Here is a 27,029-nt window from a genome sequence, read left to right on the forward strand (position 1 = left end):
TATTATCCATATTTGCCGTAGCAAACTAAGAAAGAACAAAAACTTTCTACTGAGGAAAAGATTGTAATTAAAACTAATAGGATGGTACCTGTTGTTATTCATATCCTTTGAGACATTGCTGACATTGTCTTTATATGCGAAGGTATCTTTATTTTATCTTGTCCACTGTAAATGTACCCATATGTCCTTCCTAGGTTAACTGCTGAACTGTAGAGCCTGCCATCGGTGTTCTATGAGATCTAACCATGTTGGACAGTACCCATGCTTCTTTAATTAGTTTTAATGTAATAAACCATTTCCTATTTAGTATTTTAGATTTGTCGGTATAGTGTGCTTGGCTTCTTACTACAGCTTCATTAACTGAATTTACTTTCTGTTGTTGAATTTTGACAAGTAGGTGAGAGCTGGAGGAGACAATGGGACACTGTAATGAGACCCAGAAAGACTTGGCCTATGGCTGGATTTGAGACCCAGAGAAAGCTGGGGAGCAGGTCTGTCAACTTCAGTAAGAAAAACAATGTGAAAATGTTTCTATTTATTTATTTATTTATTTGGGTGACATTGGTTAATAAAATTTTATAGGTTTCAGGTATATAATTCTATAACACGTCATCTATATATTGTATTATGTGTTCACCACCCCAAATCTAGTCTCCTTCTATTACCATTTGTCCCTGCTATACCGTCTTCTACGTCCCTCTATCCCCTTTCCCTTTAGTAATCACCATGAAAAATTTTTTTTTGTGTTAAACATGTAGGAGTTCTAGAGGTGCCATTAACAGGACTGGGGCCTCTGGACTTTTCAAAGGCAGAGCCAGCTACTGAATTTAGACACCCCCTGCCGGAGTGAAGGCTGCTGAACCCACTGTGTGGGGTGCAGAGCCCTCCGCCATTAGTTGTTCAGCTCTGCCGCCCCCACCTTGCCTGGTAACCAGAGGGCCCTTCACGTGCCCAGTGTCTTATTAAAGCCAAAGGTAGCACAGGCCTCGGTCTCTGCCCCCGTCCTGTAGGCGTCCCGAGGGACGTAAGTCCTTCTTGGGGCTGCAATTGAGGATTCAGTCATACTATTTCTCTTTGGTGACCCTAACTTTCAATCACATGATAGTATTTTCATTAAAAAATCTTCTTATGGAATAGTTTTTTAGGAATTAGTTGTGGGATATAGAGGCCTGGTAGACTTAAAAGTACCAAGTATTCATTATTTCTAATTTTGGGGAACACACTTCCTTCCAAAAATGCTCTGAACTTTTTCTTTCCCCATTAACCTGACTTGCTTCATGAGCATATGCCCCATCATAATTCAGTATTTTAGAAAAATGAAAGGAGGGATGAGCTCAGAATGACAAAATTGAGGGTAAACCGCTTCAGTGACAGCCCTCTTAGGAAATGACTGTCAACTGCATTCTCTTCCCCCGCTGTGAGGGGAGCAGAGGAGTCCCGCTGGCAGAGGGGGTGCGTAGGTGGGTCGGGGACTTGTCTCCCTGAGGGCCTGTCCATGCGCGGTGCTGCGGTAGGAAGTCGGTGCCAGAAACCGAAGCGCGGCGCTGCAGGGAGACATCGACCCCGGAGAAAGCCTGCTTTGCATGCCCATTGCTTCTAGCAGTGAGTGGATGTCAGCGAGCCCAGGCTGTAAACCAGCCACAGCTGTTCTTAAGTTTGGGGACCATGTTTGATTTTGAACCTCAGCGGGAGAAGAAAAATGAATTATTTACCTCAATATAAATTTGTTTGGAGGCGTCTGTAATTGACTTATTCAGAAGCGATCAAGTAATTTAGATAATTTCAGAAAACTTACTTTTGAGAAGGAATTCTAATAAAGGATAATTTCGACTAACGGAAAAGGGAGGAATGTTACGATAGATGGTTGGGGTTTAAAACGAAAGATTCTCCCTGAATACCGTCCATTCTCCGAGACTTCAGGGAGCAAATTACATGGACGGAGCGCGACCCAGAAACAGCCCTGCCAATAATTGCTGCTGGGAATACAGTAATTGAAGAATAGCCTATGTTGATTGACTTTCGGTATCTGATTACAGAAGCTCTGAGCCGTGTATCTGGTTCTTTGATCTCTTTTGTTACCTCTTTTCAGAAATGCTTGTAAAATGTGTCTGCTTTATCTATAGATTTTTGGATTCTTAGAAGGCACTTAACCATTTCTGTTTAGTGTTCTTAGGTAGAATATTTCAACTGATAGCAATAGTAACATTATATAAAACTTGAATTAATATTTTCTAGAATTTTGAGACCAGTATTTTTGGTGTCGAACATGTTTTTATTATTTATTCTTACTAGAGCCTCCTCTATATGACACTTTGTGTTGCAGTATTTCTAGATCGTCAGTGCTAGAATGAGGGCCAGCGCCAGGACGTTGCAGCTTATAGATGCCAGCATTTTTGGATTGACTTGGTGGTGCAGCTTATGTGTTGAGTAAATCTGTTTTTAGGAATTAAATTCAGTGCCGTTAACATGAGAATCTGGTCACTTTACATAGAATTTAACAGTGGCAGAATGTATAAATGGTCTTTCATTTAAAAAAAAAAAAAGACATCTCTGTCCTATTCTACTCTAGCAGTGAGGGTAGCCTGTTCATTGTGGATTATTTAAGGTCACCTCCTCGCCGTAAGAAGCTATGGCAGTGCCACAGCTGACTATGACATCTCTATGTAGATTTTCTGGGTTTTTTGTTTGTTTGTTTGTTTTGTTTTGAAATTCTACTATGCTGCTAGAAAACATGAGTGAATGGATTAAGGCAACTGTGTTGGGAAATAGGCATGCGTTTGTAGCTCCTTCCGTTTTGCCAGGAGTACATTTTGACTTTTATAAACCCAGTTCAGTGATTCTTCTCCTTCTCCTTGTGCTGATGTACTGATTAGCCTCGAGGCATAGGAGTAGGTGGCAAGAAGGGGGAGACTGGGAAGGCGAGGCAACTGTCGTGGAGGCTGTCGGTAAGATACGTACCCCTGAGTCTGCGAGAACAAGAAATGCGGGGAGTCCACATGGCATTTGAGAGCGGCCGCATTCCCTGCACTGGCATTAGAGAATCCGATTTCAGCTCCAACAGGCATTTGGCTTGTGTTGCTGGTGTGCCCTGCATTTTCATAATGAAATCATACCCTCCGCCTTTTGACATGTGGTTTTGCTCAGCACTTTGATTCTATGTATTCATGTTTTTATTGCCATTTTTGATTTAATGTAGGATTTGAATAATGACTGCCTACATTTTAAATGTCACATTGCGGTATCTATTGGCTCGAGTTTACGTATAATCAGTAAACATGTGTTTTTGGCGTTTCCCTGCTGTTGCAGAGATGCGCATTTGGCTGCAGTTGTTCTCAGAGCCCCTCCACTTTGTCCTGGGCTGAAGAACCTCAGCTAATTTTAATCAGCTCTGAGCTGTCATTTCTGTTCATCACTGTCACATTAACATCATTCCTGTTCATCAATGTCACTTCAGCAGCAGATCTGAACTTGCTGATTAGTAAAGTGGATGGAAATCACAGCTCTGTGTGTGTCCAAATAGCTACTCATCAGCAAAGCTTGTGATGGGGTCTGATGGTTTAATGCAGGCCTTAATCAAGGGCTGAGGCACGCTTCCTCTGTGGTTTGACCCAGATGTATTGAATTACATTAACATGTATATACACTTGCGCGCACACACACACAGGGGTAGTGTGACATCAATGTTCAAAGTCAATCAGGCCGAACCAAACAAAGGACGGGAATAAATGACTTTGAGAATGGCTTCTCTGGTGATTTCGAGTCAGCAAACATAGCTGCATATTTACTTTGGGTCTATTGAGTCACTCATATGCACTTGAAGAACAGCTTGATTGAAAATATGTTGTCTTTGGGGACATTAACTGAAAAACTGTAGAATAGCAGGGATCAGTTTTATGTTCAGAGCCAACATCATCCCAAGCGTGATGGCTGCTTACTTCTCAGCGGTGCTTGTGTGGTTGTGCTAACACATGTTTGCATTCTGGTGCTTAGGAGGCGGGGTACCCGAGAGCACAGGGGTCATTATGCCAAGGTGGGGTGGCACCACACCTTACGTATTATCTCTGCTGGAGCACACCAAACAAATATTTTTTTAAACAACCTTTTTGTGCATCAGTTAAACTCAGACACTGTATATTGAGTATCCAGTGTAAAACCCACTGTCTTTGTGTACTTGACCTTTGGCGTGGCACTTTCAGTTTAGGAGGTAAATGTTATCCTGACTTTACTGATGAAGTTCAGAGCAGGTGCGTGACGTGTCCAAAGTCACACTAGTTATAGTAAAAGCTGGACCTTGAATGTGAGTCTTTCTGATGCCAGGTGTGCTAATGTTGTCTTTCAGTGACATAGCAGCTGTCTTCTTTGTGGCTTAACGTGGTGCTAGACAATTGTGATCAGGATTTCATTTAAAAAATTCCTCGTACCTTGATGCGTACAATCTTATCTGAGTGGCTGCAGCCATTGTGAATCCTGACCTCACTGGGATGAGCACCGCCGTCGGAAATACTGGAGAGTAAGGATGACAGGCACGTCACGCCAGCCAGCGTTCTCCGGGCGAGGGTGGCGTTTGCATTCAAATGAAACGTGGGCATCGGGACTCAGATGCTATTTTATGGAGGCCCATGTAATACATATTTTACAGTAATATCAATTCTTTGATGTGATTAAAAATTACTTCTACTGTAGAAATTTTGATTTCTTTTATAGTCTCTGGCTAGTCCCGGAGTCACATACATCTACCCTCCAAAACATGTTGCCATTTTCTTTCTCCTAAGGCTAGTGGGTGCATGTTCAAGTATTTCCAGCATACATCTTGTTGCTGTTATAAACTGAGTGAACTATATTCATTTTCTTCCAAGATTTCTGTTGCTATCACATTATCGCTTTCTTTTCTGATGGCTCAGATTGATAGAGTGGTATCACGTGTATTTCTCTTGTCTGCATGCCAGACTGGGTGTCTTGCTTTGCTTCTATTCTGAGTCTAGTAACTTTTGTCCAGATCTAAGAAAGTGTGTAGGCTTTTGAGACAAAGATCTGAACTAGGATTCTTGTTTCTCCACTTACTCGCTTTTTGAGTTGCTGAACTTTTTCCAGCCACATTGACCTGATCTGTAATAATAGGGATTAGTCGGGTTATTGTGAGGATTAAATAGGGCAGCCGGAGAGAAATGGCTGCCATGTTCCCTAAGAGTAAGTGTTCAATAATTAATTCTCCTTTACATATGGTATTGTTTCTCATACTCTTTACCTTTTCCTCCTCCTTCCACCCTCCTTCCTGCTCTCTTTGTCTTTCTCTGTTTATAATCCCAGAGTCTTAGTGATTCTTATGAGATCACACTTACTCACTTTGAAGATCACTTTGGCCAAGCTGTGGCCATTACTGTTAGACAAACAGGGTCATCAGTACTGTTTCTAACTGCTCTCCTTATTTCGGTAAAATATTACTGGGTACCGTCTTCAGCACACTACTTTTCTCAGTCACACCTTTTGTCTCTTGTGTTGCCTATTTTATCTGAGCCTGTTTCTTTCTTTCTGTCAACCCACTTTAAAACTCTCCTCAACTTGAGAGACTTCCTGCCCAGCGTCTTCATCCCGGCACAGGAGGAGGTGTGGTTGTGAGTACCAGACTCAGCGCAGCAGTGGTGCGGACAAGGTAGCGTTTAATTTCTCTCTCATATGGAAGTCTGGCAGTCAAGTCCTGGTGTGGTGGCTTTGATTCACGAGGATCCTCAAGGACCCAGGCTCTTTCTTTCCTAATGTTTCATCATGTGCATGCTCCATTCCCCAGGCCTCCAGGCCCAAGCTGGGCACTTAACTCTTGCCGTCCTATCTGTACATTAGTCAGAGGGAGCAGGTGGGGCAAAGTAGCGCCTCTCTCTGGAAGCTGCCCGTGCTGACTTCCTCTTACACTTCACATTGGCCATAACTTATTACATGCCCATACCCAGCTGCAATGAAGACTCAGGATGATTCCCAGAATCATAATGAGGACTTTGAGTCATTCGTGTGCCAGGAAGAAGGAGAGAATGGATATTGGAGGACAACTAGCAGTGTATACCCTGCGAGTTTATGTGAGCTGTGCCATATATTCTTACCCAAAGTCTCAGAAAATTAAATTCTTTTACACCATCGTACAGCTACCTACTTCTTATACCACACTTTTTCCTTTTAAGTCTACACTATTATGGAAATAGAGAGAATAGCACTTACACTCTGTTTTGCTCATTTTCCTGCCAAGAGAAGACTGTCTCTACTTACTAGTCAGGTGCTTTGTTCCTGCATGAACCAGCTCCTGTGGTCATTGGCTGCGTGCTTAGCAGGCAGAGCCAGCAGAACGTCATGTGGGATTTTTTTCCCCACATTCCTCTGAAGGTAGTCTGGCGCGTGGACTTTCATATTGTCTTCAACCAGAATAACGGTGGTAGGCACTGTTCATTTGATTTTTATCTAAGCATCTGTGGGAAATAGAGTTCATATCAGTGCTCAGGTGTAATCATGAACTGTATTGAGATAGTTTTACGTATTGATCACAATAGCACATGCTTTCGGTTCCTTTTGTTTTCTTTTATACATAAATGTTTCCTATCTGCAGTAGCAACAAGTAGAAGAACTTTCCCTGCCTTTTAAACATGTGATTGGCAGACAGTGAGACCATACGAGTAGTTTCACTTTAATAAACAAGGCATCTGGGCTCTGGGGGTGGGTACCTTGTCCCCGGTCTTATCACTAGTGAGCAGCAGACCGAGGGCTGAAGTCCAGATCATCTGAATCCAGGCTCAGTCCCCCTTTTCCCTGTGGGACAAGAGCTGGGTAGATCCTTATTTAGTGTTATATTCGATATCAGATATTTATTTTCTTGTTTAGTGCTTGCTTCCACTTACCAGATTGGAAATTCTTATAATTCCCTGTTGCTACTTTTTCAGAAAGGATACATCATTCTTCATGGGAAAACCCTCCATTCTACCAAAATATTCAGCTGGAGTAAAATCATTTTTCTTTTCATTAAAAATTAATTTATTTTCCAATTACAGTTGACATACAATATTATATTAGTTTCAGGTGTACAACATAGTGATTGGACATTTAAATACCTTACAGAGTGATCACTCTGATAAAAGCCTGGTATACACCCTATACCATACAAGGCCTGTCCAGAAAGTGTCCAGCCATGCAATATGAAAAATAGAGACATTATTGAAGAAGATACAAGACACATGAAACATTGTACATAGGGCAATGATGCCTCAGTCCCTTTTAAAGTAGGCACCTTGGGACCTCACACGGTCCTCCCAGTCACCATCAGCTGCCCCATCATATTTTCCTGAATCTCATAGACAGTCTGAAATCTCTTCCCCTTCAAAGGTGACTTTAGTTTTGGGGAAGAGCCAGAAGTCACAGGTGCCACATCTGGGCTGTTGGGGACCTGAGACACCTGGGTGATTTGATGTTTTGCCAAAAAACTCTGTATAAGATGTGATGCATGGGTGGGCACATTGTCCTGATAAAGCTGCCAATCACCAGGTATCCATAGCTGTGGCCTTCTGAATCATCTGAATAGTCTCTGTGGAGGAATGTTCCAGCTTAATGCAAAATTTGATGCAGATCCGTATTCATTGCTCTACTCTCTCAGTCATTTTCCATGTCATGGCCACACAGTACACGTGCTTACTCAATGGCGTCTACCGCCCCCACTGACTAGTACAGTGAAGTTGTCATTGTTCACGCATGTGCATTCCAGTCCACTCTCCTGGGCTGCCAGGTTACACTGCAGTTGCACAACCCATTGTTATATTAACAGTGGTTGGACTTTTTCTGGACAGACCTCATATATAATTACAATGTTATTGACTAAATTCAGTATGCTATACTTTTTAACCCTGTGATAATTTTTATAACTGGTGATTTGTGTTTCTTAATCCCTTTCACATGTTCACCCATTCCCCAGCCCCCCTCACATCTGGTGACCATCAATTTGTTTTCTGTATCTATGAGATTGTTTTGTTTGTTTTTTTTAATTCCATATGTGAGTGAAATCATATTTGTCTCTATGTGACTTATTTCACTCAGCGCAGTACCCTCTGGGTCCATCCGTGTTGTCACAGATGGCAAGGTTTCATTCTTCTTATGGCTGAGTGACATTCCATTGTGTGTGTGCAGCCCGTCTTCGTCTGCTCTTCTGTTGATGGATGCTGAGGTCGCGCGCGTATCTCGGCCGTTGTACATAATGCTGCGGTGACGGTAGGGGCCTGGGTATCTTTTCAAATTGAGTTGTTTTTTTTAGTTGCTATTAAACCATTTGTCCTTCCTCATAGCTTCACAAAGATCTCCTTCTCCTTTTTATAAAGTCTCTTACCCTTAGTCCTTTTATATTTTCTTTTGTGATAGAATTTGTAATGTGTATTAAAAATTGCGTCCCTGCTCTCGAGGAACTTCAGGTCTCTAGGGAAACAGAATGCACGTACAAGGAGAGGCTCACATTGCTGCTCTTTTCTTACTGAAATCGCTGTGTGTTTTTTTTTTCTTTCAGCGTGCTTTATTCAGTACGTTTTTAGTATAAACCGACAGTGATATGTCATTCTCCATTCTGGAGATATTAATTGTCTGTCTGTATTTTTTTTTACTCATATTACCTTGTACCTGTGGTATGCTAAAGTATCTGCTTTACTCCATTGCTTCTAGAAAGAACAGTTTCATGTTTACACACACATACACACTTCGTCACCCGTAATTACAAAGAGTGGGACGGAAGGCAGTAGCAGAGTGTCCTGCACCTGCGTGGAAGGGGCATAGCATCCTTCATTCTGTCCTGCATCAAGCGCTGTTAGGCTTTGCTTAGATAAGAAATATTTTTTCTTTTGTTGTCATCAGCTCGTATTTGATGCATGCAGCTATCGCTCTGTGTTGCAGGTTGTCCTTAACTTTCCCTCCTGGGCTGTATGTTCTCATTTTGCATAACTGCCAATGTGTAAACCTTAAAACTAACTCAGATTGTGAACTTTGGCAAAGATGACACAATGGAGTTCGGACCTGCCTTCTATTACTTGCTGATTTAAGTGAAGACGGGCTCTGTCAGTACCTGTTAATCAAGAACAGGAAAATCCATTTGTCTTAGATATAGTTTCTGTCTAAAGGCTAACCATAATATTCATGTAGGTTGTGCTGATTCAATAATGTGGGGGTTTTCCTTCTTTGTGTGCCATAGCAGTTTCCAAGTATAGGAAAGGAAATTGTCATCTGGCTTTTTTAAGAATAAAAGCTGTCTCCAAATCCCATCATAGAGATAACCTGATTTTTAGTTGTCCTTCTGGAAGAAGTTCCTTGCTGTATGAAGTTTATGAATCCCTGGACCTGAGGATTTGTGGGTTCTCTCCCAGAAAACTCTAAGGGGTGCCTTGAGGGATGCCTCTGCTGTAGAGATAATGGGTTTGCTGGGTAATCTCTCAGAATCCCTTCTGGTGTTAAGATTCTTTGATAAGCCATTCTACAATTCAGATCTGTAAAAACACCACCACCAGCAACCTCCAAAGCCTGGGAGGAGTGGTTAGAGATTTCTCTCTGGTACCACTGAGCACCTCAGAAGGAAGGCATTAGATAAACAGAAGGTGTTTTTTTGCTATTACCATTGCCATTACTTGCTATCATTTTTGCAGCACCTGCCTCACTAATGCAGTTGCTTCCAGGGGCTGCAATTTTATTCCTTATGGCTGCTTTTTGTCATTATGTAATCTGTGGCAAACCACCTACCACCTAAATGTTGCCATTTCTTTTTTTGCTTCAAACTTCAGCCCCAGAATACTGTTTCTGTCCCATTTGTCAATGAGCCACTAATGGAAATTTCTTATAAACACATAGTATTGCATGTCCAGGTAAAGAAATTGGTAAAAGTCAGTATAACTCCAATTGATTACCCCAATCATAGTTCATATGCCTTTAGAAAACTATTAAATGAACATTAATAAATATTCCATGCATGGCTTCATTTTTATAACCAATTGCTAAATTGCTAAGTTGCCTTCTTATTTACTTTCAAATATACAAACATAATTTCCAAATCTGTGCTTTAATTTATTACTGCATAGCTCATTATATATATGTATGAGTGTGTTTTTCTGGTAAATTGCCATTTCTTTCTTATTCAAAAGCTGCGGGTCCCTTTTTCTGTGAAATTTCTGCCAGGAGTTATCAATTTGCATACTATGTGATAATATATTGACCTAATAGACTGCCAATTTCACTTGCAAAGCTAATAGTTTCCCTTTATAAAGTAGATAAAGACTTTGTTGCCAAAATGCATTTATTTATTCTTTATTTTTCTTATCAAAACACTCTTTGTCTTTGCATCAAGAAACTTTAAAAAATAATTTGTTTTAAGTTTGTAGTCCCTTAATGAGTGGGTGTTTTTACATAGAGAAGCAAAACCCTTCTCTCACTGTTTCATTTTTCCTGGCATTGCTAGCAGTTGTACTTTTAATTCTAGAAACACGCAAGTTAAAATAGGTGGCAATAAGCTAAATCATGACTCATAGTCTGAATATTTATGTCTACATGAAATAATCAGGTTTAATTAAGCTAATTTTAGTGGTTATGTTTTTGTTTATTGGGAATGATTCTCCCCATTTTTTCCAAACAGTTTCAGAACTTTTGCTTTACACAGAAAGTGTATGAGACTCTATGCCCGAATGGCACTCGGATGCCTTTTCTATGTCCGAATGTCTGTCACTGTTGCACTGTTACCATTCTTGAGCCTTACCTGGTAGCATTTCCTGATACCGATGAAAGCTGTTGGCCATTCGCACTTGGAAATGATGATGCATGTATAAATAGTTCCTCTTTAGGTGCGAGTCATCCGCCCAGGGGATTTTGTATTTTAAGGACAAGTTCTTATCCTGTGTGCTTGAGCCTTTACTTGGTGTAAGTTTTAGCTGTATGATAAAGTAAACAATTCTAGGCAGTCTTGGGAGTATTTTGGGGGGCAAGGAGTTTTGCCGTGGTGCTGTGTTTGCCTCGTGTGTGCGGGTTTACCAGTGAGGAAAGCAAAGGCTCATATCGCTCTCGTGGGGCCCTGTACTTCGATTCCCGGGAGATGGCGAGGCCCTGAAGGCTCTTACCAGTCTGTTTCCTACTTAGTACGCAAGATAAGTGCATTTTGTAAACATTTTTTTAAAAAGTATTTTGAAAGAATATGTTGCTCAGAGAATGCACATTTATTCATTTTAATTGAGATATAGTTTCATATAATAACATTGTTTAAGTGTACAGTGTGTTGATTTAATACATTTATTGCAGTGTGATTACCTCTGTAACCTTAGCTCTATCGAGTCTCGTATCTTTTCTTTTTTGTGGTGACAACAGTTATCCTCTTAGCAGCTTTGAAGTTGAAGGCACAGTATTGTTGACTCTAATCACTGGCGTTAAGCCCCCAGGACTTACGTATCTACTAGGTCCTAGTTTGTTCCCTGAAATAACATCTCCCTAAGTGCCCTACCCGCCAGTCCATTGGCCCTCTGCTTTTACCATTCTGCTCTCTGTTTTTATAAGTCTGGCTTTTTAGATTCCATATATAAGTGACATCATAGAACATTTGTCTTTCTCTCTCTGACATCTCACTGAGCACAGTGTCCTCAAAGCCCATTCATCTTGTTGCAGATGACAGGATTTCCTTCTTTCTCAAGACCAGATAACATTCCGGTGTGTGTCACGGCTTCTTGGTCCAGTCATGTGGTGAGGGACACCTGCCTGGGTTGTTTCCACGTCTTGGCTGTTAGGGATTGGAGCACATTTCATTTCTTTTCAGCATATATCCTGAAGAGAAATCGCTGGGTCATATGGTTGTTCTATTTTTAAATTTTTAGGAGCAGCAGTCGGCATTCCAGCCAACAGTGAGCAAGGGTTCTCCCTCTTCCACACCCCTGACAACACGTATCTCATCTCCTCGAGGCTGGCCAGAGAACGCCCCTCACAGGTGTCCACAAGATGGTCTGAAATGGTTTAATCTGATTTAATGAGCGGCATTAAATTGTATATTTGATGATCAGTATCAGTTTTATTTTTCTCTGTATTCAGGAAAATTTGAATTTTTTTTTCAAACTTGTGGACAGATTCAGAATTTAAACTTAGACATTAAAAGTATTAGTGATGTTAAGTGTGTTTAAACTTAGAAATAAGCCAGTGGAGAGCCATAACATGGCCATAGTCATCAAAATAATTTTTTTGCTTATTGTTAGTCACACCACAAACACACAGCTTGAGCGTTTTACGGAACTTGAGCTTTTTAGATTTTGTTCTTAAACTCTTGGTTGGCTTTGCAGTTTATGGTTTTGGTACTTAATTCCTGTTAGTGATAATTTAAGAAGGCAATCAGAGATTTTTGTACAACTCTTCCAATATTCACTTTGTGTATAAATTCAGTACCCTGACATAATCTGTGTAGTGTAAGATTTTTTTCCCTAAGGCAGATTTTTATGTTTCTATTTAATTTATTATTTCTTTTTAAAAAAGATTTTATTTATTTATTTTTAGAGAGGGAAGGGAGGGAGGAAAAGAGAGAGAGAGGAACATCAATGTGTGGTTGCTGGGGGCCGTGGCCTGCAACCCAGGCATGTGCCCTGACTGGGAATTGAACCTGCGACACTTTGGTTCGCAGCCCGCGCTCAATCCACTGAGCTACGCCAGCCAGGCTAATTTATTATTTCTATTTAATTCAGTATTTTTTGGAATCTCAGTAGATTACCTTGAGTGTCCAGATACAATTTAATTCATTATATCGATGCCATCCATACCCTTATTAGATGATACTCCTTAATGTTGGGTTTCAGAGGAGACGTTTTATACTTGCAAACCGAATGGTTGTTCTGTGGGCAGGTTTCCTCCTTCATTTCACCCAGTTCCTTACCTCCCAGCTTTGCTTGAGTTGCCCCCCGAGCACCCCCATTCATCCTTCATACAGTAAGCTTTCATGTGATTAATGATGATGATCAGGTCACCTGCACGCCGCGTCTTCTTCCAGCGCAATAAGCCCAGTCCCTTTCATCTTTACTTCTGTTCTGTTCTTGCTCAGGCTTTAATAATTCGAGTGGCTTCTTTTAGAGCTTTAGAAAGAGTAGTATGAGATTATAAAGTGACCCTACTGCTAGAAGTGTGCTCGTTTAGCCCCTGTATCAGTCAAATTCTCTGAGAGCCTCAAATGGAAGCCGCCATGGGAACATTTATTATTTGTTCCAATATGGCCGTGAAAATCGACTTCACAATCATATTGAGTCATCCTGACAGTGCTGTGAGTGACAGAAACTCATCTCACCTGCTGGCCGGCATTTTAAAAGTGATAAATGGACCCTCAGTCTTTAGTTAGCCTGTAAATTAAATTAGGTTGATCTTATTTCTCCAAGAAATATCATTACTCAGAAAATTTTGAATTATACCTTTCTGAACAAAGTTAAATAGTAAAGGCTAGGGGCTACGTTTTGATTATTATATACATACATTTTTCCTGGCTTTTAACACCAAATAATGGTGCTTTCGAAAAATGAAAGCGTTGAGACCTCAGCATATCTTTCCTGAAGAGGATAAAACATTTCTCATCATTAATGTTTGCAACCTAATTTAAAAATTATGCCCAGGTAGACTGAAAAATAATATTGAGTTGGCTAAAAAGTTTCTTACATTTTTTCCATAAAAGACATTTTTCATTTTCAGTGATAATTTTATTGATGTGGATATTTGGAGTATGTCAGCTGTTTCTTGCTACCAGCTTCTAGGGGGGCCAAGGCCAGGGGTGCTGCTGAACATCTTCCAATGCGTAAGGCAGCCCCACAGCAAAGAATTATTTGGCCAGAATGTCAATAGGACCAAGAAACTTCGCAAACCATGTTGGCCATACTCAATCAGTCACAGCATCTTCTCCATACACCCCACAAATCTTTTCTTGCCTTTCAGTTGCATTTTACCTTTCTTGAAATAATAAAGCATAGGGTGCCAAAAATGTTGTGTATTTTCTTCCATCTTCAAAATTAAAATGCCTGCACAAAAATTCACCAATTTTGATAAGGTTTTAAAAAATGCACACTGACCTGACCACTGTCACAATGCCATCTAACAAAACTGTTTTGAGTGAACTTAAAGACAACTAAGCACTACTACAGCCATTGAATGGAAAAAAATGGAACAGATTTTTTGTGCAACCCAATACATGTTTAAAATAAATTTTTATAGGTATTTGTACTTTGATTTTTTTTTTCAGGTCTAAAATAAAATTTTAAACCTTAATAATCACAGCATGTCTAGGACTAATGTCGTTAGTGTTTTATCTGTCTTCCTTCTAGTCCTATAATCATTTAAAATCAAGTTAAAATGAAATTTAGTACATCTCCTGCTGGTAAAGTGACTTTTATGATAACTTCCACCATTCATTTGTTTTCCTATTAGAAAACCCATCTACCGCATTCTCCATGTGATTCTGGTACCTTCGGTTTGAAATCGTCTTTTCTTTGTCAGTCAGGATCAAATACTTTGGGACCCATTTCTATCAACTCCTGTAACAAATTAAAGTAGGTTACCGCACAGAGTCTAATGCCTTTTTTTCTGCATTTTAACTGAAATATGAGAACCTCAGTATTGTCATTTTTTCCCTTTCCTCTATCCTTGATCTCCAGGACCATGCTAATAAGTTGGTTAGATGGTATTTTGTCAAATGGGAGCTTCACACAAATCAAGGGAATGAAAGCAGGGGTAACCTTTTCTGTTCTGTGTGTAAAGCACCAGGGTATTGATGTGCTGGGTGACGGCTGCAGAAAAACCTTGCATTTCCCATTTGCCGTTTTCCTTCCTTCCTTTCTCCTGGCCAGCGTGCTTCAGCGCTTTGTGCCATACGTGCAATAACAGCGAGGTAGGGGGCAAATGAGCAGGAGGGTAACGCTTCACCTTTTACTCCATTTTGTCTTTTTAATTCCATTTTATTTTGGGATTTCAAAAGTCCAGGAATCTGTATATATACTTGGTATTTGACAATTTTTAAGGGATTCAAAAGGTGACTTAAGGAATTTTTTTTTGCCTGTGTGGTAGTTATTTTCTGCCAAATATGCATAAATTAGAGATTCACCCCCCCTCTCACTAGACTTTAGGGTCAAGACCCTTGCTTTGTGGAGGAAAAAATAAAAGTAACGCTTCATCTGTTAGAATCATTAGGAAATGAAGTGCCTCTTGAAAGTTAATTTCCCAGATAACTACGTCCTCCGGCTGGGAATCCCACTGGTGTCCAGTGGACATGGTGTGGGGCTGTGCTGCGTCAGGTCCAAGGAAGAATCCTCAGTTTTTAGATGTTGAACTAGTTGTCGAATTTCTCTGAGCCTCAATTTTCTTTTTTCTAAAAATGGACTTGAATTAATACCTACGTCAGTGGTTTGTTGTGAGGGCTCGATGGGTCTAAAATATTTAGTAGCCAAAACCATATAGCCACTCAACACACATTAGGTCCTTTCCCTTTTCCCATTGCGTGCCATGACTTGATTTCACTTCCCACTCACTCTCTTATTTCTTACTGTCACATTCTTGTCACAAAATCAGTTAGACTTTGCATTTGAATAATTTTCTTCTCTTCCGTATTTGCTGCAGGTTCCCCAGTTTAAATTCTTTTCGTCACTCGCTGGAACTATGTTCAGTATTACAGGGTCTTAAAAGCCATCTAGTGTCACGACTCTCCCAATTACTGAGTTCTCAGAACATCACTTCACGTCGCTTTCCAGCCTGTGCCTGTAACTTAAACTCGCTGGTCCTGGCTTGGCTCGGCTTCACCTCAGTCTCGTATGGCAGCCCCTGTGATTCATGGGGGTGGCCAGCGTGTGTCCCCTGAGCCTCCTCTTTTCCAGAGGAAAACCCTCATTTCCCAGTGTATGTCTCCACGTTTCCAATGACCTTGACATTCTGGCTGATATTCTTGACTGTTTCAGTTCGTTCAAATTGCTCTTTTTTTTAAAAAAAAGAAAGGATTCTTTTCTTTTACAGCTATGATTTGACCTTTCCACAGGAGAGTTGGATGCTTTACTTTTTTTCTTCTAGATACTGTGCATCTGTGAATTTAATGTAATATTACTCTAACTATATTTTATAGCTAGTTAATGTTGTTGAATCATACTGACTTCTAAAGGCTTTTCATTGGTGCCCTTTTAAAGCTACATTTGTCCATTTTATTATTTTAAAGATCAAGTTTAGTAAGATGTAATTTACATACAGTAAAATGTACTTTTTTAAGTGGACAGTCTGATGTGTTTTGACACCCGTATCCAGTTATGTAACCGCCTTGGAGACATGGGACATTTCCCCACTCCCAGAGGTTCCCTGGCGCCCCTTACAGTCAGTCTCCTTCCCAGCGTTCTGCTCCTGGCACCTTTCTCTGCCTGTAAGTCCGCCTTTACTGGACACTGTGCTATTCGTAGGTGGCTGACTTTTATGCTCTGTTATAGAACTCAGTCTTTTACATTTTGTTCATCTTAGTGCGGGTGCATAGCTCTAGACTAGCGTAGTCTTTGGGGATTCTAATTCTGTTTTCATTGTCTTCCCAGTGTGGTGACATGAATAAATATGACATGCATTTTGGGCTGTGTTTCTCTTCCATTGTATTAGGAAAAGAGAAGTTTGACCAGAAACAAGGACAAAGGCGCAGAACCCTTGTTTGGCACTGGAGAACATTCTCTCAGTTGACATCTGCTCATTTATCAATCTTTCTTGGTGCCGTACTTGAGCCCACCTAAGTCTGTTATTCTCATTATATTTAGCCACGGGCAGCAGAAGACATCTGGGCAGATACTTTGTTGACTGGAACATAGTTTTCATCCTTGATTTTCATTACATTATAGCCTAGTAACGTCTTCTGCCTGTAACATGTCTCTGAAACTATCATATGAAGAGAGAATCACATTTCTTTGTCATTTCTATTCCTTAACAGTTTTAATTTTGAAATTTATATGCATTTTACTTTCCATTAGCCATAAATGATTAGAAACCAATGAATTTTGTTTCTCAATTGACCTTTTCTAATGAATCAAAACTTTTATAACGTTGTAGACTTTTTGTACTTGAATTAAAGCCATAGTTTTTCTTCTGAAACTCTTATCATTTCAGTGGCTGTGAAACAATCCTACCCTGTTAAGGAGAAGATGATGCGTGTAAATCATTTGCATACGAAATAAGCTTTCCTAGGAAGGCGCCACATCCCCCCCCCCACTGTGTGCCGCTGTGACCCCGGCGACCCGCAGACTGCCAGGCACACAAGAGGCGCTCCCTAAACGAGAGTCTTTGATTCTCGCCGCGGACCCCCTCATGGCAGAATGCACTGTGTTCGGTTGTATTAAATACAAGGTCCTGTTGAGGTTTGTTTAATTATGCATTTATAGTCATCCTTTATAATTATTTTTCTTGTATGAATTTAAATGTTTTTTAATTATAGCTCCAAGTTTGAGACCAAAAAACCCGTATCTCCGAGCAAGTTGAATATTTAATGACATGTCGCTTTTCTTCAAGAGCAATGTAATGGTCTTACTGTTTTTTTTTTTTATTACCACCAGTAGTACCGATAGTGAAGGGCCTTTTGTGCTCCATCACCCATCTTCATGAATAAAAAGAAAAGAACGCACAAGCACTCAAACTCACTTGAGATACAGTGGACTGAGGACTGTCCAGCATTCCCTAACCCACAAATGAGGGCGCGGTGCCGTTTTCCAAATTACTGCTCTGTCAACATGGCGAGGCGGCAGTCCCTAGTTATTCCAGAAAGCACTAATCTAGGTGTTACTGGGAAGGTGTTTTGTTGTCATGATTATAGTCTATATCCATTGACTTGAAGTGTAAGAGATTATCCTAGAGAGTCTGGCTGGGCCTGCTTCAGCCAGCAGTGGCCTTCAAAAACAGCTCAGCTTCCGAAACGAAGTAATTCTGTCTAGACAGCAGCCTCAGCTCATGCCCGAGAGGCAGAGCCTGCCCTAAGGTGTTTGGACTTGCCTTCAAGCTGTGTCTTATTATCAGTTCCGTGGCTGTGTTTCTCGGGTTGAGCTGGAACTCACACGTTACCCTATCAGAGAGGTGGTCCCTGATATTTTCATAACGAATAATGTGACGCAAAGCCTGGGTCCTAGTTCATCAGCCTGCTCCCGTCACCGGTCAGCGAAGACCAGCGCTGTGTGAGAAACGCGAGCGCTCTGCACGCTCGCCCGCTGCACGGCCGCCGTGAACTGCACTGTTGGAGCCACTCGCTGCTTTGCCGTTTGACTCTTTTTTCTGGTCCCAGGCCTTTTTCTTTGGAAGAAAGTTTCATCTGGTCTAGAGCACAGGAAGATAGTGTTGTATGTTTACTTTATGGGAAGGAGCAGAGAAGCTGCTGTGCATTTGGTGTGCAGCAGTCCATAGTTAGGCAGAGGCTGTGAGCACGGGGTTTTACATTGGCTTGTTCTAGAGCACCAGCACAGAGTGCCGCTACAGAGGGGCTGTCAGTGGCTCTGAGGTTCCATTCCAGGATTCTGTCACACGCTGATAGAGTGCCAGAGCATATGGATCTCCATATGGCGTTGCTTTTGGGGTCTTTACCACCTGTAATCTGGCTGAATTTCATTCACTTAAATTTGTCCAAGAGGTAAGCAAATGAAATATGGAAATGGAAATAGTGTGTCAGTGTTAAAATGCTGAAGTTTGGGATGAGTTACTGTTATTATAGTAATTACCAAGAAAAAAATAATTCATTAAATGAGTGCATTAGTACAATAAGCAGCAGTGTTTCTCTAGCACCTCATTAACAGCGGGGAGCAGTGTATCCATTTCTGACTTGTGGAGTAGAGAGGGAAATTAATTTTGTTTTATTGAGTCTTCGCAAGAAGCTAGCGTTAGATCATTTTGGACATCTTTAAAAGTAATGATATTAATGAATTTAAATATGTTTTCATGGTTCAGGAATAATGGAATTGTGAATGGCATTTGGTATTGTGATTGAATATAAAAAGTAATAAAACTGGTGGCATTCTGACTGCATGATACTGCAGTTGTTTTATATCATTAAGAACATTTGATTTCAGAAATGGAAAAACAAACATGGCTCCATTGAACCGTGGTTTTCAGACCTCATAAAAATGCTTCTCTAAGCTCCAGACAGAGTTATTGGTTTATACATCAGCCAACACTGTTTCGAGTTGCATCTCAAGTGTTTTAGCTGCTCTTCAAAGCGGCTGTTGTAATAGACAGGGCGGAAATCACCGAAGATGTCTTTGTGTTGCTGATGTCACGTGAAAGGAAAAAGGTACTTCTGGTATACAGTCTAGCAGACATGTTCGGGAAATGGAGGCATAATTATTGGCTTTGGAAGTTGTCTTGTGACCCAGGATCCTTAGGCTTTACCTCCTTTCTACTGTAGCCCTCCCCCACCCTCTCAAGGAATGGATGGCACCTTGCACTGTGACTGCAGGCGTCTCTGCTGAGACTCTGCGGTGACTGGGAATGGGGGTGGGGACGAGCGATTGTCCCCGGCTGGTGAGAGAACTGATCATACCGGTCCCTCAGCACAGGTGGCCCAGCCTGTGCGGCTGCGTCCACCTCCACCCTCAGAGCACCTGGCAGCCCGGGTGCATTTTACCATTAACGTGCCATGTTCACCGCCCCTTCAGAAATGTGCAGTTAACCTTTGCGCGAGATGTGTTTGGTGAGAGAGCAAATGAAAGGAGCAGAGCTGGCCCCTCCTCGTGTCTGACCCACTTGCCTTTTGTGTGGTCGGAGGACCTTCGGGTTAGCACGCTTGAGCTCTGACACCACCATGCCTGCCGTTTTCTAGTGAGTAGGGGACCCTGGGCGGGCCCAGTGTCTCAGGCACTGATGCTTTATTGATGAGGCAGGGACAGTATTGTATATCCTACTTATTGTACAGGATTACTATGGGAATCAAATAAGATCGTGTGTATAAAGTGTTGTGCAAAGTGTGACACACATGTAAAAGGTACTGTATCACAGTGTCTGTCATATGTACATAGATACATGTATATCCATTCCCACTGTCCCAGTTAATCCAGGCCTTTCGCTTTGGTTATGTCTGTCTTCTACTAGGTAAATTCCCTGTCTCTGGCTTTTATAGAATGTGTTGCACATTCCTGAAATAATATCTGAAATATGTTAGTTTCCTTCTCAAGACTTCCTTACCACGCCACCTGTCTACTTCCCCAGCTGCCGTTTTCTCCTCGTTCGGCTTCCTCCCGTTCCACGCCCGGTGCGTTCCACGCCCGGTGCTGCTCGCTGGCCCTCTCACACCTGCCGCCCACGTGCCTCGGCGTGTGCTGTTACCCCTGCCTGGAATCTGCTCTCCCTTCTCACCTTGCTTTGTCTCTATGCCATCAGTCTGATCTGTCGTTCAAGTTCCATCTCAAATATGGTTTTCTGCCTTTACTGATTTCCACCCCTTTACTAGACTCAGTTTGTCTTTTATAGAAGTGGAATTTACCTAGGTAAAGGAAGCTGGGAACACACAAGATGGCCACCAGGGGGCGGCAGTGTTCCCGGCACGGGGTTGATTCTCTTGTAGGGAAATGGAGAGTTGTGGTAGGTGGTCATCTGTCCCCTGGCACGTGTCACAGGTGCCTCCCGCCCCCACCTGCGTCCGTTTTGTGGTGTTCAGTTTTCCTTTACCTCATGTGCAGATTTTATGTAGATCTACAAATATTCCAGTCTTATAAAATATACATAATAAAAACCTGAAATCAATTTGTGTATTGAAAAACCTCACAGTTTACATGCCACATAAATTTGGATTTCTGTTTATCAGCTTTTCTTAAGTCGCAGGCTATACCATGTTAGGTGATAATATCTGTAAGAAGTCAGCCGAAGCTTATTTCTGACGCCCTAAAACCCTCATAGGCCGTACTCCCACAGGGCGATCAAATTTTAAGCTTTGGCTTTTCAATAATTTAATACTATTCTCTGGAAGTCTTTCTTGTTAAAGAGTAGAACAATAAGAATCTTGAAAATAAGTTTAATTTCTAAGTTCCTAGTTCCCCACAGCAGAAACAGAATTGTTGTAACTTTTGTCAGTTTCCAAGCACGCTGATCTCTGGTGGAGAACTCACTGCCCCCAGCCTCCCTTCACCTGGTGCTCGGGCGGGATTCATGCCAGTTGCCTTTTCTGTGATTCAGAACACAACCAAACTGACTTTTTCCCCTCGACATTACCATGAATCAGAATCCCAACCACAGGGCTCATTTCAGGTTTTGTGGCCACTGACTGTCATTTTCTCTTCGTTCCTGCACTTGAACCTCCATGTTCCCTGAGCCTGCCCGAGGTGCTGCAGGCCAGCACCCCGCACGTGGCGTCTCATCCAGAGGGCCCCGCCGGACCTCCCAGACAGAATCTCATGCCTGCTCTTTCTTACTCCGATAGCTCCTTTATATACAGTAACAGTCATCATATTGCATTATAACTTTTTATTCATATCTTTTCTTCCCAGCTGGACTGTGAGAGCCTTATGGGCAGGAGTCATGTCTTACTAATTTTCCTGTAGTCCCGATCCTTGCAACCAATTTACATGCGGTAAATGTTTGTAGAATTAAGTGGTGGATTAACAATGACAAGATTCCTCACTTTCTAGTTCTCCTCAGGTATAGAAGTGTGAAATAATATAGAAACCCCCCAGACTGCTGTGGATGGAAAATATTTGAAGAGCAGTGGATTAGAAGTTATTGGAAAATATTGAGTGTAGCCCGCAGTGCCTCTGGGGTATGGATTAATTCCTTAACACAGAATGGCCTCAGCAAGTTATTTATCTAAATAACAATGAACAAATATTTATTGAGTCTCCATCAGCCTAAGGGACTGTGCTAGATCTGGCCATTACATGCACAGAGTTGGGTATCTAAATAGATTGTAAAACTAGCAATAATTAAAACGACTCCCATCTTTGCTGGTCACTGCGTATGTAGTGGTTAAGAAGATGGTAATATTTAGCTCTGCATTAACAACTTCTCAAGTGGGACATCTCATGTCCCATCTTCAATGATAACCTAGAATGTTATTCTTTATTTAGCTACATATTTTTCTTTAAAGTAGTAATTTTGGGGGAATACCTATGTGCCTGTTTTTATTTTCATTTTTTAATAAAATCCAAAACCACTACCTTTGTATCTCTCCGAAGTGTGTCTGCATTCCGACGCCCCAGAGGCACCAAGACATGTGCAGAGACACCGAGCACACACTCCATGGTCAGATGCCCGGGTCTGAACTGTCGCTTCGCCACCTCAGCTGCGGGACTCTAGACACGTTTGTTTTAGCATCTCTTTGCTCTTTTGTCCACAAAAGGAGGACAGGAGTGGCACCTACTCCTGGTGGCTAAATGACATAATGCGCATAAAACTCTCATCTATGATCGTTAGTTATCATGGCACACACTCAATATGCAGCTGTTTTTGAAATTAAAAAAAGTATCAATCTGGCACATTCCTAGGTAGCATGCGAGATGCGATTTTTTAATTTTTAGAATTTTGAGTTTTTTACCTTTGAGATGTCAGCCCGTAATGTGATGATGCTTTTAGGACAGAGTGGGCCAGGCATTAGGTTGTTGCCGACAGAAGGGGCGTGTGTGTGTTCCTGAGAGCATCGCCGTCACTTAAGGTGTTGTTTTAACTTCCCTTTCCTGTCAGTTGTTGCTCACAGTTAAGTTGTTGCCGTGCAGTTTGGTACCTGTACTCGCTCACTTGTACCAGATATGTTCTTAATGGATTGCTGTAACTTTAATGAAATCCAGTCTTGCTGAATCACTACCCTGCTTTCTCCTAGAAGGCTCTTCATTGGGGCCCGGCAGATCACCTCTCCAGAGCCTTCAGATGCCCTGGCTCTCTCATTCTTACCCTTAACGAGGTTTGTGCTGCATGATAAAATATTCATGTTAGAACAGGTTCTAAACTAATTATCTGCAGCCGGCACTCGCCGCTGCAGTCATTTGCTGTTAGCTTGGCTCCAGTTAATGGCTTGTATTTCAGTACAAATAGTCCCTTCTGGCTGTTTCCTGTCGCTGATTCTTATCCTAAATGGAATTTCCATACATATTTAGGGTGAATTCTTTTTATTTTGAAACGAGACTTCTTACCCTACATTTTCATCCCTTTTTGCTAAGATTAGCCTTATTTTAGTGTCCAGTTCCATGTCATCCACCTTCATCTTCAGATCCCCGTGTCATTGCCAAATTCACTTCTGCCATGCTCTTCAGAAAGAAAAAGTCAGGTTTCAACTTTACATTTAACAGAATACACTGTGTTGGATTTTTAAGTAAACAAAATAAGTCGTGCCACGGTAAGGACAAGTTTCAGTGTGTGAGGCTGGAGACCCACAAAGGGAGTGCTATGATGGGACTGAACCACTGTGGGGCAAAGGATTAAGGACCTGGTATGGGGGAGTCCACAGAATGGAGGAGCAAGGAGAGAAGGGGCCAAGTCAACAAGGAAACCTTGATACTCAAGGACTGGGTCACGTCTAGCCCTTTGTGCTTCCTTCTGTGTCCACCGTGAGTGAATTGTGAGTGGGCTAAGACAGAGAAAGAGAGGGTATTGCTAGGTAGGTAGAAGCTGGGCCTCCTTTGTAGCCTCTGAATGCCTTTCACCTCAGTGTTGGCCACTTAGCTCTTCAGAAAAGAGCCGCAAACCCAAACGTGGGTTAATTGGGGTGTTTGACCAAGCAGACATGTTACTGGACTAGAGGGGTACCTTTGCCTGTGCACATCAGTGCCCAGTCAAACGAGAACAGCAGTGGCGGCTCAGAAAGTAAGGGCTTCTTAGTGGAGGGATCGGTGCCAAACCTAGAGTCTCAGGTGAGCTAATGCTCAAAGACCTGGCTCTTTGGTAGCTCGCTTCTAGAGCGTGGGTGTATTATAGGGAACTAAGTGAGCTAGGGTTGTGGCCTCTACTGACTGGTCAGTGCTAGGGGGAGAGTAGTAGACCGTTGCCTCTAGTCCCGAGGTCAGCCGTGGCCTGGCTTCTTCGTCTGGTTTTGCAAGGATGTGGTCGGGGGGGGGGGGGTCATTCTGGAGCTGAAACATAACTGAGGCCCCGGTGTTATGTCTAGCTTGAAACTGTCTCTGTGGTCAACAGACCCAGGGCTTTTCTCTTAAGGTGATTTGGTGCTGACCAGAACCTCATTGTCCTGAGGGCTTAATGGTTCATGTTTCTGTGTGGTTGCAGACAGACACCCATCCCTTCCAAATAAATAAGACAGCTTTTATGCAACCTGACTTCTAGTCATTGCACTCTTTTAAATTACCGCCTGGCCTCCACTTCTCCCCAAGTACAGCAGACGCAGAAATCCTAGGTTGCATGTGGACACTCTGTCAGCGAGCTGGTGGGGCCTGCTGTATGCATTCTGTAAACGGCTAGGGAGTTCATGAGCCCGGTGTTAGTGCTTTACTTGTAAAGTCAGTGCTTTCCGTTTTTCATGAACTTTAAAATAAATAGAATCTTATTTTGAATAAATTGAGTTATTAGATTCATACTCTCGAAAACTGTCAGGATGTTAAGATACAGGGGTGTGGTGCATGAAACACGTGTGACATGGTTTGTATGGAGTTCTGAACGGTAAGGAACATTCTCCTGGTATTCACTGCCCAAAGCCAGCAGTCCCTTATACTTACAAGAGCACCGGCGCGGGGCATTAGCCAGATAATTGCTTCCCCCTCTTGAGTTGTTTCTGACCCGTGTCCTGTGTTTGTTAATTCATCTGCTTTCATTCCTTGATCAAAGCAGAAATATGCCTGTTAAAACACCCATAGTGAAATGCTTCCAGAAAGGAAATGTTAGCTGGCATTTTGGTTCTGTCTTTCTTTTTTTAGTGAAAACATTTTTTTTGCCCTGGATCTGTTATGAATGTAACTCCCAGGAATGTGTAAAAGGGAAATCTAATAAAAGCATTAGAATTGTGGCTTCTTAGAGTTCAGATATAAATTGAAATTAAAAGAGTTACTAGATATTTTATATACATTTTCTAGGTATAACTCCATAAATAATCAATTTTCTCAATTAAATGTATGGCTCATACTTTCTTTTAAGTTTATGAACTACCCAAGGCATTTTGGGGGAGTGAGTAAACATTGATTAATTTAATGGGAAATTGTGTCTAAGCTAAAACCCTGGCCCCCTTTTAAGTTAGAACAGTAATTTTGGAAATTACAAAGAAATCTTATACATGTTCAGTTTCTCTTTCCTATTCCTTTTTTTTCACAATTTTAAAGTAATTAATATAATATTTTATGTCTTTCTCTTAGTTCCCATAGGCTGTGGTTATGCTCACTAAAGAGATAGGAGCTATAAATTATACTTAATGGGCTGTTGATCATTTAAGATATCTGAGAGTTAGCACTATTTATACTTCTGCAAATTACCTAATTTGAAGAAGGGAAATGCTTGGGATTTCAAGAGAAGTGCCTTCAAGAGAAGTGTGAGTGGCAGAAGAAAGATTCTGTGCCCAGCCCTGGGGAGCCAGAAGACATTAGCCCTCATTACTGTTTTAAGAAGAAGAGCATAAGAGGAGAAATATATGATAATATACAGTAATTATGTAAAATGCTTATCAGATCTCTGGTTTTAAAAATTGAACTAGTTACCCCAGCCCTTGGTTTGCATTTGATGTGTGTATGTTTCTATTTTCTTCTTTCCAAATTGCCTGTTGTTATTCCTTGACCATTTTTCTGCACTCCTTATTGATTTGTGTATATACCTAATATTTTTAGTATCCTTTCTTGTTAAGTATGGCAAAATTTTCTTCCAGCTTGTTGCTCATTTTTTAAACCTTGCTTAATTATGTGGTGTTATGTAAATGTCTAAAATTTTCTGTTACTTCTGGCTTTTATTTTACAGCTTCTTGGTTTATAATTTTGTTTAAATGAACCTTCCTTACCTCAGTATTTTAAAAAACACTTTTTTTCCTACACTCATATAATTCTATAGTTTAATTTTTCCTTATGACATTTAGGTCTTTATTACATATGCAATTCATTTTTAGTGTAAACATGAAGTAGAACTTCAGCTTAACTTTTTTTAGATGGAAAGTCTGTCACTCCATCACCTTTCAGCTCCCACTTCTGTCCTTTCCCCAGCGATTTGAAATACTGTATGTACCAATTTCACGTGTATAATTAGGATCTTTTGATTTCAGGCGAGAAGGAGCCAGCTTAGTGAGCTTAAGTGAGAAGGGGTAATGATTAGGGAGAGGGCGGCCGGTGTTCATAACCGTGGAACAGGAAACGCAGCTGGGCCTCGGGAAACACCCATGACCGGGGACACAGATGCCATCCGTGTTTATTCTCTTTCTCTTTCCCTCCATTTCTCACCTCCTCTTGTTTCTATGCGTTGACTTCATTCTTCCCTCTCGCTCTAGACTGTCTTTTTATAAATGGTTTCTGATCTTTTCATCTAGGTGTAAAGAAACCAACTCTTTTGGCCTCTAGTCAGGGAATCGCAGTTTGGGTCAGTGGTGCTTCATCGTGTTCTGGAAGTGGAGCGGTGTGAGAGCACAGCCAGCCCCGCCCAGGCCGCGTGGGTAAAGGTGCGGCACGAGTCTGGCTCTGAGCTCTCTGTGTGCCCGTACGGTTCAAGTTCAGTGCTCTTTGCTGTTGTCTTTAGAAGACTACAGGAGAACTACCTTCTCATGGTTTTTTTTTTCCCTTTAAAAAATTGTTGGCTGGTATTTATTCTTCTAGATGAAATTTAGAATCAGAATGTCAAGCTCCATTATACACCCATTGTTTGAAGGGAATATACTGGATTTATAGATGTAGAAGCAGAGAATTGGCTTCTTATTTTCAGACTTGCTGGAATCATGGTGTGGCGCTCTCTCTCTTTTTTAATCTTTATTTTATGTTAAACTATCTTACATTACTATATTAGTGTCCAATGAATATCTCTTTGTAATTTCTGGTTAACCAAGTGAAGTTTCATGGGATAATAATTTAGGCAACACAAGGGAGTAAAAGAAGAAAGTAAAGATTTCTTATAATTCTGCCACTCACAGACAGCTCTTTACATTGAGGCATGTGCTG

The 27,029-nt window shown here is 41.4% G+C and overlaps 1 protein-coding gene across 3 annotated transcripts in view; it reads left to right on the forward strand.

Moving 5' to 3' along the window:
* EXOC4 (exocyst complex component 4) overlaps positions 1–27,029 on the forward strand; it is a 676,926-nt gene that overhangs the window by 232,884 nt on the left and 417,013 nt on the right. The window lies entirely within an intron of this gene.

The sequence above is a fragment of the Phyllostomus discolor genome, chromosome 10 (genome assembly GCF_004126475.2).
Source record: "Phyllostomus discolor isolate MPI-MPIP mPhyDis1 chromosome 10, mPhyDis1.pri.v3, whole genome shotgun sequence".
Classification (NCBI taxonomy): domain Eukaryota; kingdom Metazoa; phylum Chordata; class Mammalia; order Chiroptera; family Phyllostomidae; genus Phyllostomus; species Phyllostomus discolor.